Source organism: Lissotriton helveticus, chromosome 3_1 (assembly GCF_964261635.1).
Source record: "Lissotriton helveticus chromosome 3_1, aLisHel1.1, whole genome shotgun sequence".
Lineage (NCBI taxonomy): Eukaryota > Metazoa > Chordata > Amphibia > Caudata > Salamandridae > Lissotriton > Lissotriton helveticus.
This window is the reverse complement of record NC_136061.1, coordinates 1343800178-1343812340: the sequence shown is the minus strand read 5'-3', so window position 1 is coordinate 1343812340 and position 12163 is coordinate 1343800178. Positions and strand designations below refer to the sequence as shown.

The window sequence follows — 12163 nt, the reverse complement described above, 5'->3', positions numbered from 1 at the left end:
TGTGCACTGTGAGTTAGGGCAGTGTGCACTGAGTGTGTGCAGTATGCAGTGAGTGCGGACTTTATGCAGTGTGATTGAAGGCTGAGTGCACTGCGTGAGGCCTGTGCGCAGTGTGAGTGAAGCCTGTGTGCAGTGTGAGTTAGGGCTGTGTGCACTGAGTGACGGCTGTATGCACTGAGTAAGGCCTGTATGCAGTGCGATCGAAAACTTTGTGCAGTGTGAGTGAGGGCTGTGTGCACTGAGTGAGGCCTGTGTGCAGTGGGAGTGAAGGCGGTGTATAGTTCCACAATATTTGCACTTTGTGTTCACGATTGAGGTTTGCAAAACATGGCGATAAAAAGTATGAGCAAGTGTTAAAGGAGCACTCGCAACACAATTATACAAATACAAAAGTGTTTCGCGTAATCCTAGTACTCATTTTTTTTTGTGTCATACTAAATGTGGTATTTTTCTTAATCCGCACACGTAAAATGTCTAGGCATTTGCAGTGTTGGTGTGTGTGCATGGCCTAAGCAGGCACTTACGGCTGGTGCTATGCGTGTTTGGTGTGTAACTTTGCACTAACAAACGTAAGAATAACAAATACCATTTTACCTGCATGTAATAGTATGTGTAAAACAATGTGGTGCTTTCCACAGTTTTTCAAAAGTTGCTTCCCTTGTATTTTATGGTATTCAGTGAGAAGGCGAGTTTAGCTCCCTTTAGTTTATATTTGCATTTCGCAGCGGATGGCCGACAACAGATTAGAATCTTTACGACTGTCATAAAAGCACTCCAGTCTCCTGGGTTGGTTAGGCCCCAGACGTTTTGCTCTCGCCCCCTCCCCACCTTAGAGAGGGTAGAAGGAAGAAGCAGATGGTGTGCGTGAATGTGAAAGAGTCTGGGGACTGTTGGTTGTGTTTTAAAATGTTTTGAGAGAAAAGCGGGCATAAAAGTAGAAGGGGGTGGGAGAACGTGCAGATGAATGAGAGAGAAGCTATGGTGTGCGTGTTGCCGTGCGTGAATGGGAGTGATTCTGGGAGGGGGGGAGAACGTGCAGATGAATGAGAGAGAAGCTATGGTGTGCGTGTTGCCGTGCGTGAATGGGAGAGAGACTGGGAGTGTGGGGGGGTGGGAGAGAGAGTCTGTGGGCTGTTTGTGTTTGGCGTGCGTGAATGGGAGAGAGAGAGTCAGTGGGCTGTTTGTGTTTGGTGTGCGTGTTGTCGTGCGTGAATGGGAGAGAGAGAGAGTCTGTGGGCTGTTTGTGTTTGGTGTGCGTATTTCCGCGAGTGAAAGGCAGGAACGTGCAGATGAATGAATGAGAGAGAAGCTAAGGCAGGGGGGGTATGCTTGGAAAGAGTGCACGTCTGAATGTTGTCGACGTGTGCGTGTTGCCGTGCGTGAATGGGAGAGAGAGAGTCTGTGGGCTGTTTGTGTTTGGTCTGCGTGTTTCCGCGAGTGAAAGGCATGGGGGGTATGCTTGGAAAGAGTGCACGTCTGAATGTTGTCGACGTGTGCGTGTTGCCGTGCGTGAATGGAAGAGAGTTTGTGCCGTGCGTGAATGGGAGAGAGAGAGTCTGTGGGCTGTTTGCGTTTGGCGTGCGTGAATGGGAGAGAGAGAGTCTGTGGGCTGTTTGTGTTTGGTGTGCGTGTTGCCGTGTGTGAATGGGAGAGAGAGAGTCTGTGGGCTGATTGTGTTTGGTGTGCGTATTTCCGCGAGTGAAAGGCAGGAACGTGCAGATGAATGAATGAGAGAGAAGCTAAGGCAGGGGGGGTATGCTTGGAAAGAGTGCACGTCTGAATGTTGTCGACGTGTGCGTGTTGCCGTGCGTGAATGGAAGAGAGTTTGTGCCGTGCGTGAATGGGAGAGAGAGAGTCTGTGGGCTGTTTGTGTTTGGCGTGCGTGAATGGGAGAGAGAGAGTCTGTGGGCTGTTTGTGTTTGTTGTGCGTGTTGCCGTGCGTGAATGGGAGAGAGTTTGTGCCGTGCGTGAATGGGAGAGAGAGAGTCTGTGGGCTGTTTGTGTTTGGCGTGCGTGAATGGGAGAGAGAGAGTCTGTGGGCTGTTTGTGTTTGGTGTGCGTGTTTCCGCGAGTGAAAGGCAGGGGGGTATGCTTGGAAAGAGTGCACGTCTGAATGTTGTCGACGTGTGCATGTTGCCGTGCGTGAATGGAAGAGAGTTTGTGCCGTGCGTGAATGGGAGAGAGAGAGTCTGTGGGCTGTTTGTGTTTGGCGTGCGTGAATGGGAGAGAGAGAGTCAGTGGGCTGTTTGTGTTTGGTGTGCGTGTTGTCGTGCGTGAATGGGAGAGAGAGAGAGTCTGTGGGCTGTTTGTGTTTGGTGTGCGTGTTTCCGCGAGTGAAAGGCAGGGGGGGTATGCTTGGAAAGAGTGCACGTCTGAATGTTGTCGACGTGTGCGTGTTGCCGTGCGTGAATGGAAGAGAGTTTGTGCCGTGCGTGAATTGGAGAGAGAGAGTCTGTGGGCTGTTTGTGTTTGGCGTGCGTGAATGGGAGAGAGACAGTCTGTGGGCTGTTTGTGTTTGGTGTGCGTGTTGCCGTGCGTGAATGGGAGAGAGAGACAGTCTGTGGGCTGTTTGTGTTTGGTGTGCGTGTTTCCGCGAGTGAAAGGCAGGGGGGGTATGCTTGGAAAGAGTGCACGTCTGAATGTTGTCAAGCTACGGTGAGAGAAGCAAGAGGCACGCGCAGGACAGAGAGAAGGTGGGCGGAGGGAGAAGCTTCAATGAGGCGTGGACAAAGTGAAGAGCCAATGAAAAACAACAAAAGCTCGTGAAAAAAAAGTTTATGGCACAAAAGCGCGTGCCTGTGGCCACGTGAACTCGAAGAAAACCGCACAGAAAAAACCTTAGTTTGACAAGTATTTTGACCACTAGAATTCTCTCCATTTTCCATTCCTGCGGAATGGAAAAGGCGAGACCTAAAAAGATGCACATCAACTTGCTAGAGATGATGGCAATTTTTCTCTCAATGAAAGCGTTCAAAGTACATTTATGCAACAAAAACGTGTTGATCCGGACGGACAACATGACAGCAATGTATTACATACAGAAACAGGGAGGAACACACTCTCCACAGCTATCACATCTATCCCAAAGCATGTGCAAGTGGGCCATTCAAAGAAACATTTTTCTCATGGCGGAACACCTCCCAGGCAAGGACAACCAAATAGCGGATCTGCTCAGCAGACACAGCCAACAGATGCACGAGTGGGAGATTCATCCCACAGTGCTACAACCATACTTCCAACAGTGGGGACAACCAGAGATAGACCTGTTCGCCACAAGGGAAAACGCAAAATGCCAGTACTTTGCCGACAGGTTTCCACATCCGCAGTCGCAGGGCAATGCGATATGGATGAACTGGTCAGGCAGATTTGCGTATGCTTTTCCCCCAGCACCAATAATACCGCTAGTGGCACGCAAACTACGCCAGCATTCACTGACACTAATCCTGGTTGCTCCAACATGGGCGAGGCAACCGTGGTACACCACTTTCCTAGAACTATCCGTGGTGCCTCATCAAAGACTGCGGCTAACACCCACTTTTCTCACTCAGAGCCATGGAGACATACAGCACCCAGATCCGCAACAATGAACCTTGCAATTTGGCTCCTGAAGTCGTAGAGTTTGGGTACCTAAACTTACCTCCTGACTGTATGAACATTATCAAAGAGGCAAGAAAACCTACTTCCAGAGCCTGTTACGATGCAAAGTGGAAGCGTTTTGTCATTTACTGTAATAACAATGACCTAAACCCACTAGATGCTTCAACGCAAAATAACATTTGCTATCTTTTGTACCTACACCGATGCAATCTAGCTTATTCATCTATAAGAATACACTTAGCTGCCATTGCAGCTTATCTTCAAAACAGACAGCATCTTTCGCTGTTTAGAGTGCCTGCAATTAAAGCATTCATGGAGGGACTCAAGAGAATAATCCCCCCCAAAACACCCACCTTCACCTGTCTGGAACCTAAACATCGTCTTAACCAGACTAATGGGACCACCATTTGAACCGTTGCATTCATGTGAATTACAATTTTTAACATGGAATGTGGCTTTTCTAGTAGCAATTACTTCGCTTAGAAGAATTAGCGAGCTGCAAGCCCTAACTATTCAAGAGCCATTCATCCAAATTCATGCAAATAGGGTAGTTCTTAGAACAAACCCTAAACTTATGCCCAAGGTGGTATCCCATTTTCATATCAATCAAACAATAGAACTGCCAGTGTTCTTTCCAAATCCACAGTCAGTACCTGAAAGGGCTCTACACACACTAGATGTCAAAAGAGCACTTCTATACTACATTGACAGGACTAAGGATTTTCGAAAAACTAAACAGTTGTTTGTTGCCTTTTCACCACAACACAAAGGCAACGCCATTTCATAATCTGGATTGGCCAGATGGATAGTTAAGTGCATTCAAATATGTTATCTAAAAGCAAAACGCACTTCAACAGTTCCCCCAAGAGCGCATTCTACACGCAAACTAGGGGCATCCATGGCTTTCCTAGGAAACATTCCTCTAGAGGAAATATGTAGAGCAGCCACATGGTCTACCATACATACTTTCACAAAACACTATTGTATAGATGTACATTCCAAACAGCAAGCGGCTGTAGGACAGGCTGTTCTAAAAACTATGTTTCAGACTGCTGCAGCTGGCACAGGTAGCCACCGCTAAGGGAGAGACTGCTATACCTTCTATGCACAGATGTGAATTCAGCAGCCCACATGCCTCGAACGGAATATGCTACTTACCAGTATGCATCTGTTCTTGGCATGTAGGGCTGCTGACATTCACATCGCCCACCCTCCTCCCCGGTGCCTGTCGCAGCTGTAGCATTCTTTCTTACTTTCCTGCATTGACATCTCTTACTGTACCATACTCCATCTCTGCCACAATGGCGAAAAACAATCTGAGGATGGAGAGGATGCCCATGCGCACTGTAGTCCACGGGAGGAGCCACCTATCTCGTGATACTTCGAAGACTCTTCCAGGACAACAATGTGCAATCATCCGGACCCAACACTAGGCGGCGATCTATGCACAGATGTGAATGTCAGCAGCCCTACATGCCAAGAACAGATGCATACTGGTAAGTAGCATATTCCTATTTGTTTATGACCAAACTAAAAATGTGGGGAACTTTTCTGAATACAATTTAGATGTTCCAAGTTGGCGCTGCATTAATCGGCTATATGCTAAATAGATTCGAGGGTTTTTTAAAGACATGAGGATTGAGATGGTTGAAAATCATGCCAAATTTATACTCTCTCAAATTCCTAACATAAACCGGTGCACCTCGTGATTACACGTTCCTGCTTAAGGCGCTAGGAATTCCCCCTTTTTTAATTTGTTAGTTGATAACACAAGAGGAGCTTGTAACGGAACATAGGTTGAAATAGACGCACCAAGATGGCGCCATTTTTGTAATACTGTTTTTTTAATCAAGGTCTTTAGAGTGATGGTAATACTCGGTCTGGGCTCATAAATTTGTAAAATACACAATACGATGCTCCTTTATAAATCAAATCTCTTTCCTTAAAGAAATTTGAAAATTACAATAAATATTATAAATATGACATTGATGACATAAATAAATATCCATGTAGTAAGATCGTACTTGATTAGGTAGTATGAACTTAAAAAGTTCCTAATATCCCTTGTCTTCCTCTTTATAGTGACTTACTAAAGGAATTATTGCTTTTTGAAGTTATTTGCCATACGTGAAAGCGGTTCACCATCGACTTAGAGGAAGTACAATTATTAGAAGGACCTAAAGACCTTTTATGAGGTATGAATTCAGCATGGGGGACTTAATTATGACACTGGTGTGTGATCATATGCCCTTTTTATGCATAATGCGATAAATGATATGGTGAAAATTAAGGGTGATATTTTCTATTTCATTATAGATTTATGATGTATAATTGTCTTTGATAGAAGACACACTGTAAGTGACTAACGACCACTCTATGACACAGAGTTTATTCGGTAAGCTAACTCCAGAGAGTATTATTTTCTTTAGTAACCCATTAAGATCTCAACTGTATGTGGGATAAAAAAGAAGAAAAAAAAGAGATAAAATAGGCCCTAGTGTGTTTTTGATGTTTACCTACAAAAAGTTATAAATGTATAAAGTTAAATGATGCAGAATCTTGGAAGGAATTCATAAAATTATGTATCTTAGACTACACGACTATTGTAAATATTGTGTAAAATGTATATATCGAGAATAGGATTGTAAAAATGTCTGTAATTCGTTAAATGTTTTAATTATTTTATCACTAATTTTGATAATAATTTTGTATATATGTGTTATTTGTAGCCCTAAAGAAGTCCTTGAAGGACGAAACGCGTTGGCTATGGCTACAGACTTTTAAATGAAGATTTAATAAAGAATGAGCTTCCACAAGACAACTGATTCTGCTTTTGAATGATTATTCTGTATATATAAAAAACGTGATTATTTTCTGTTTAAGTGTGCTGGACCACTTTTGTATTGAGCTTGTATGTAAGGACAGTTCTCTACCCAGGGAGATTTAGGGGATTGTGAACTCCCGGTCCGTGGCACCAAAAATTGTATATCATAGGACGTAAGATAGGTGCAATCCTTTACAACCCCATTCCCCTGAAACGCTTATTCAAGCTGTTTTTCGTTTATCCTCCTCCCTTAGGGGAACCTGCCAGTAGACTTTTGTCAGGTCTAAAGTTATGTAGCGTGATTCCCCTATCCTTTCCACCAACTCGTCCACCCAGGGTATGGGGTAGGCATCGAATGCAGAAATTGAGTTTAATGTCCTGAAGTCCATACAAAATCTTGTTGAACCATCGGGTTTCGGCACCAACACTATAGGTGATGACCAGTTGCTACGTGAGGGTCGAATTACTCTAAGCATATCGTTTATTTCTCTTTTGACTTCTTGTCTCCTAGACGCTGGTATCCGATATGCTTTCTACTTTATTATTTTTCCTTCTTCAGTATCTATTCTATGGTCTGTTACATGGGTCAACCCGGGGTTGTCGGAGAACATGGGGGAGAAAGTCTTCAGTGTGTCTAGAAGCTCCTTTTCTTCTTCTTCAAGTAAGTCAGGATTTATGGGCAACTGCTCTAAAGTGGACTGGTTCCCCATTACCGGTAAACCAAAATGGGTTGACTTGGGCGGTGGTCCTATCCATTTTTTTAACATATTGATGTGAAAGCTCTGCTGTCTTGATGGAGAGACCTGTACCTTGTATGTTGTCTTATCTAAAGTCTCCACTATAGGATAGGGACCTAGCCATTCACTTTTGAATTTTTGTGTAGAAGAGGGGAGGAGTACCAAAGCCCAATCTCCCTTCTCCAATGTCCTCCATTTCTTTCCTTTGTCATAATAAAACTTCTGTTTCTGTTGGCTTTGTTCCAGATGTGAATAAGCCAAGTCTCTTAGTTTCCCTAGTTTTGACTTCAACTGATGGGTATATTCTAATAGGGACCTTTGCTCTGCCGTTTCCTCCTGCTCCCAGGCTTCTTTTGTTATTTCCATAAGGGAGCGTGGTTGTCTGCCATATAGCATCTCAAACGCAGAGCAACCGAGGCTACTCTGTACTTGAGCTCGTAGTACATTGAGGGCCAAGGGCAATAGTCTATCCCAATCCTTGTGCCCTACGGTCAACATTTTCTTTAATGTGGTCTTTAGAGATCGGTTATATCTCTCGACGAGACCGTCAGTTTGAGGATGATATGCAGAAGTTTTTATTTAGTGTAACATTTTACAAACTTCTTTCATCATCCGTGAAACGAATGGGGTCCCCTGTTCTGTTAGGATCTCTCTGGGGAATCCTACTCTGGTGAACAATTCTAACATCTTTTCCGCTACGTTCTTCGAGGTGGGGGAGCGCAGAGCAAAGGCCTCTGGGAATCGGGTGTTGTAATCCACCACTACTAAGGCATACGTGTTTCCTCTTGAAGTTCGTGGTAGAGGACCGATGAGGTCCATCCCGACCCGCTCAAAAGGGTTGCCTATTATGGGTAGGGGCTGTAGTGGGACTGCCGGAGGTCTGTACGTACTTTTCTTTTGACACACTTCACATTGTTTACAATATATTTCCGCCTCTTTATAAATACCTGGCCAGAAATAATGTTTTGTTATATTCTGGGTTGTTTTCTCAGCCCCTGAGTGTCCTGCAGTGAGGTGTGAGTGGGCGTAGTATAGTATTTGCTCTCTAAAGTCTTTAGGCACCACTAGTTGGGGAGGATCATTTGCTTTTCCCTCTCTATACAAGATATCCCTTTTAATTGTGAATCTGGGATATGTCACTATCGGCTGGGTTTGGGCCACATGAGCTGCCTCCCAGGCATTAAAAAGGGTAGCATCATTGGATTGAGCGAATTTAAAACTCCTATCCAAGACCCAGGGCTCCGCTGTTTGCAGGGCAGTGTGTGTTGGGGAGATGTTTTCTTTTCCTCTGTGAATCTTCGATCTGAACATAGACATGAAGTCCGGGTTATCAACCCCTATGATTAAGTCTTCAGGGAGGGTTTCTACTACTCCTACCTTGACTGGGATAGGGGTTCTACCTTCGGGTCTCAGGTGGATCCGGGCTACAGGATATGGTTTTACATCCCCGTGTACACATCTTATGTGTACCAGGGTATTGGGAAGGATCTGCGATGGTAACACCAGTCTCTTTTGGACTACTGACTGTCGGCACCCTGAGTCTAACAGTGCTTTGATAACCCTTCCGTTTATCAGTATACGTACATAAAAAGAGGGCCCCATCTCCGCAGTGTACATGACCGCCTTGGGGATATACCCCACCTCCAGAGGCTCCTCCAGAGGTCTTCGGGGGTACAACCTGGCTATGTGCCCCCAGTCGCCGCACTCAAAGCACTGGGGACCCTTTAGTGGTACCATGTCAGGCCTTGTTGGTCTTGGTTTCATTGGTACTGGTTCGGTTTTCTTTTTCTCCTGCTTCATAGATCCTGTAGATTTGGGGAGTTTATCAGAGTCCCACGGAAAGGAGCGTGGTTGGGCTCGTGAATCGTTTGCGGCCACTTCAATGGCTTGGGCCGCCGTCAACCCCGAGTGTTGCCTTAACCATCTTTGGGTCCCGTAGGGCAAAGCCTCCATAAATTGTTCGAGGTAGATGCTGGTAATGATTTCGTCTTTGCTTCTTTGTTCTGGGCGTAACCACTTGTCCGCGGCCATTTTCAACCTCAGGAACAGGGTTTTAGGATTTTCTCCAGCTATACCTTTTTCGTTCCGGAAACGTACTCTGTATGCCTCTGTATCCAGGCCAAGGTGGTAGAGTATGACCTCTTTGTTTTTTGTATATGGGGTGGTTCGTGCATGGTTGGCCACCTGGTATGCAGCTTGTGCTTCTCCCGATAACAATGGGGCCAGGAAAAATGGCTATTTCTCCTTAGGCCACCCACAGGCCTGAGCTGCCCTCTCAAAATTCGATCGGAAAGCTTCTGGGTCTTCCCCTGGTACATATTTTTGCAATGAAACTTCTGAGGGGTGAGGCATAGGTGGTCTTCTTTCGATAACCGAACCGCTGCTTGGCGTTTGCACCGCTTGTTTCAGACCTTCTATTTGTGCATTAATGGTGATTTTGAACATTTCCCTATCCGCATCTGAGGTTGAAATCTGATGTTTTATGGCCCACTCCAGTTTTTCTTGACCCTCTATCAAGCGTTGAATAACCTGCTCCATCTGTGATTGCTGGTGGGAACTAGCCAATCCCACTTCTGACACCAACTGTGACGTGGGTAGAGTTGGGGACTTGAGACTTTTTCGGGTTAAAGAGGGTTTTATTTTCAATAAAGGATTCCAGCTACGGAATGTAAGTCTCTCGCGAGCAAACGCTGATTGCTCCGTTGTGGCTCCTGCCTTCTATTGGTCTCGACTGAAAATAGGTCTTCTCCCGTCCGGAGTGGGGGGGTCTTGATTTGTTCTTCTCTCTCCCTCTCTCGTTGGTCCGGGAAGGTATGTATACAAAAGGAAGAAAAGAGAGGACCATTAAGTCTCACGGACTTCTTCTGATACACCCTGGGGAACCCGGTAAGTGACGGGGCACCGCTGCTCAGTCTCGTGCTTTACAATCCCGGTTGTGATGAGGTGCGTGGTGGGGAAAGGGTGCAGGGAACGGGAGGTGGATGAGGAAAGAGGGATTAGGAAATATATAACTATGTACAGGAGTGAAGGTAGCTTTATCCTGAACTACGGAGGTGTAGTACCCCGCTTCCCCACCCAACTCGCAAACCACTGCTGTACCTGTCGCAGCCACACTCCTCCCTCTGGAGTGTGGCACGGCAAATCGCATGTTCGTTGGCCTCCTGGCTCGTCTGCTTTTCGTCTTCCTGCCTTCAGCGCTCCGCTCGCTTCGTCCTCTGTTCTCCTCGAAACTCCCTCGTCTTCCTCCTTGGTGTCGTCACACGCCAGACGATGCCCTTCTTGGGTTTTCTCCATTGCGGTGTAACCCACGTCATGTATGGGCGTGTCTTCCTCCTCCTTGATGTACGCCCAGTTAAAGGAGCCGCTTTCTTTTTCCTCGTTGTCTGACAACAGTTGCCATGATTCGCGATCATCCTGAGGGGAAGGAGGGGAGGGATCAGTGACCCACCAATTTGCATAGGGGTCGTTTTCTTCCAGCCGGCGACCCTCCTGGTTACAAGACCCTAAGAGAATTCTTGGAATAGATTCTTGGCAAAGAATACTAAAACTAAGCTACACCTCACTTACTTCTTCCCTTGTACTAGACCTAGGTTAGGTACACCGGGGTAGGCGTATTTTAGAAGTTCCAGTTGAGTACTTTTAGTCATTATTTATCACTGTATGTATTTTATGCATTTTAGGTATTTTTATGGCTTAGAAACCATATCATGCTTTTACAATATTATTTTATAATACTCTTCGTACTGTACGCTTTGTACTTTACCGCAAGTATTACGATTGCAGCAGTTCATTTCTTATGCTTGAGAAAAAAGACTGTTCAATAAATAAATTTTATTGAAAACGCCCGTCTCTCTATTTCTCTGCACCACTGGTGAAACGAAGCATACACGATTGACTGAGTAAAATAACTATCTATTGTTTCCGCGACTCTAGAGATATATTTTGTATTCTTGGGAAACAAAGTTGTCATGTTTATGCGGTTTTCAGGAACGAATCCCTTCTTGTTCCTTTGAGAAAGTTTCTAGTGACCTCTGAGCTAGCTGGCACACACACAATTAAGTTTAGTATATTCGGTAGAGACCTAGTCGACTTAAGTCCTACGTCAAAACTACAGGATACACTATTCCAATGCACAGAGCCTATTGGGAATATAGGAACTACACTACATGGCGCCCAACGTTTGGTAAGGCGATAATTTAACACTAGATACTCGAGTAACTCAGTCGTGCTTTTCACACAGACCCTTTTTTCCCGTAAAATACTCCAAAAGATGTCTGGAGTGGGTAAAAAGGATAAAATATCCACCAAAACTGAGTAGGACGAAAATCCTATGTATTAGTTTTTGGGTTGTTCAACTTTGAAGGATACGATGTTCCAAAATATTGTGCACCTAATCTTTGTTTCAGTGAAACTTGCTCTGCAAACTTTCATTAAACAATGCCGGATAACGACGTCAATACCGCAACCTGTGGAGCTACAGTAAATGCAACACAGCCGGGTGTAAACGTTACAGGGTTTAATGAAGAAGACGATGATGCTATAATCATCCCGGAAAACTTAAGGAAAACTATAGCTATAAAACTTATAGAAAATGGTCTATCACCCAGAGGTAGTAGAGTTATATTTGTCATAGAGGCACATGAAAATCGGCAGACAGAGGTATTCTATTCATGGAGTTTCTTTCCACAAGCAAATCCAACAACACATGTGTTCCACTACTACAAAATGGAGGAACCTCCAGCGGAATACGTTCCTTTCGAGGACCTTGAAATTCCACTAACTTACCAAGACCATCAGCTCTGGTTTAATGCCGCCCTACAACATCAAAATCACATTACCAGGCTCGGTCCACTAGGTAGACCAGGAGCAACATGGCCGGTACTAGCCATATATACACCACATCCTGACATTGAAAGAATGACAGGTCCAGAACTATTAGCTCAGCTAAAACAACTAATTAAAATACATAGACAATTGGTTCAATATGTCATGCGGACTTTAACAG

The 12163-nt window shown here is 45.0% G+C and overlaps 1 long non-coding RNA gene across 1 annotated transcript in view; it reads left to right on the top strand.

The window, feature by feature from the left end:
* The window catches only part of LOC144824968 (uncharacterized), a 138202-nt gene that overhangs the window by 65246 nt on the left and 60793 nt on the right, over positions 1-12163 (top strand). Inside the window, exons 3-4 of the long non-coding RNA XR_013609210.1 lie at positions 5680-5792; positions 5914-5992. This is a non-coding gene — a long non-coding RNA (uncharacterized LOC144824968). The remainder of the gene's footprint in view (positions 1-5679; positions 5793-5913; positions 5993-12163) is intronic.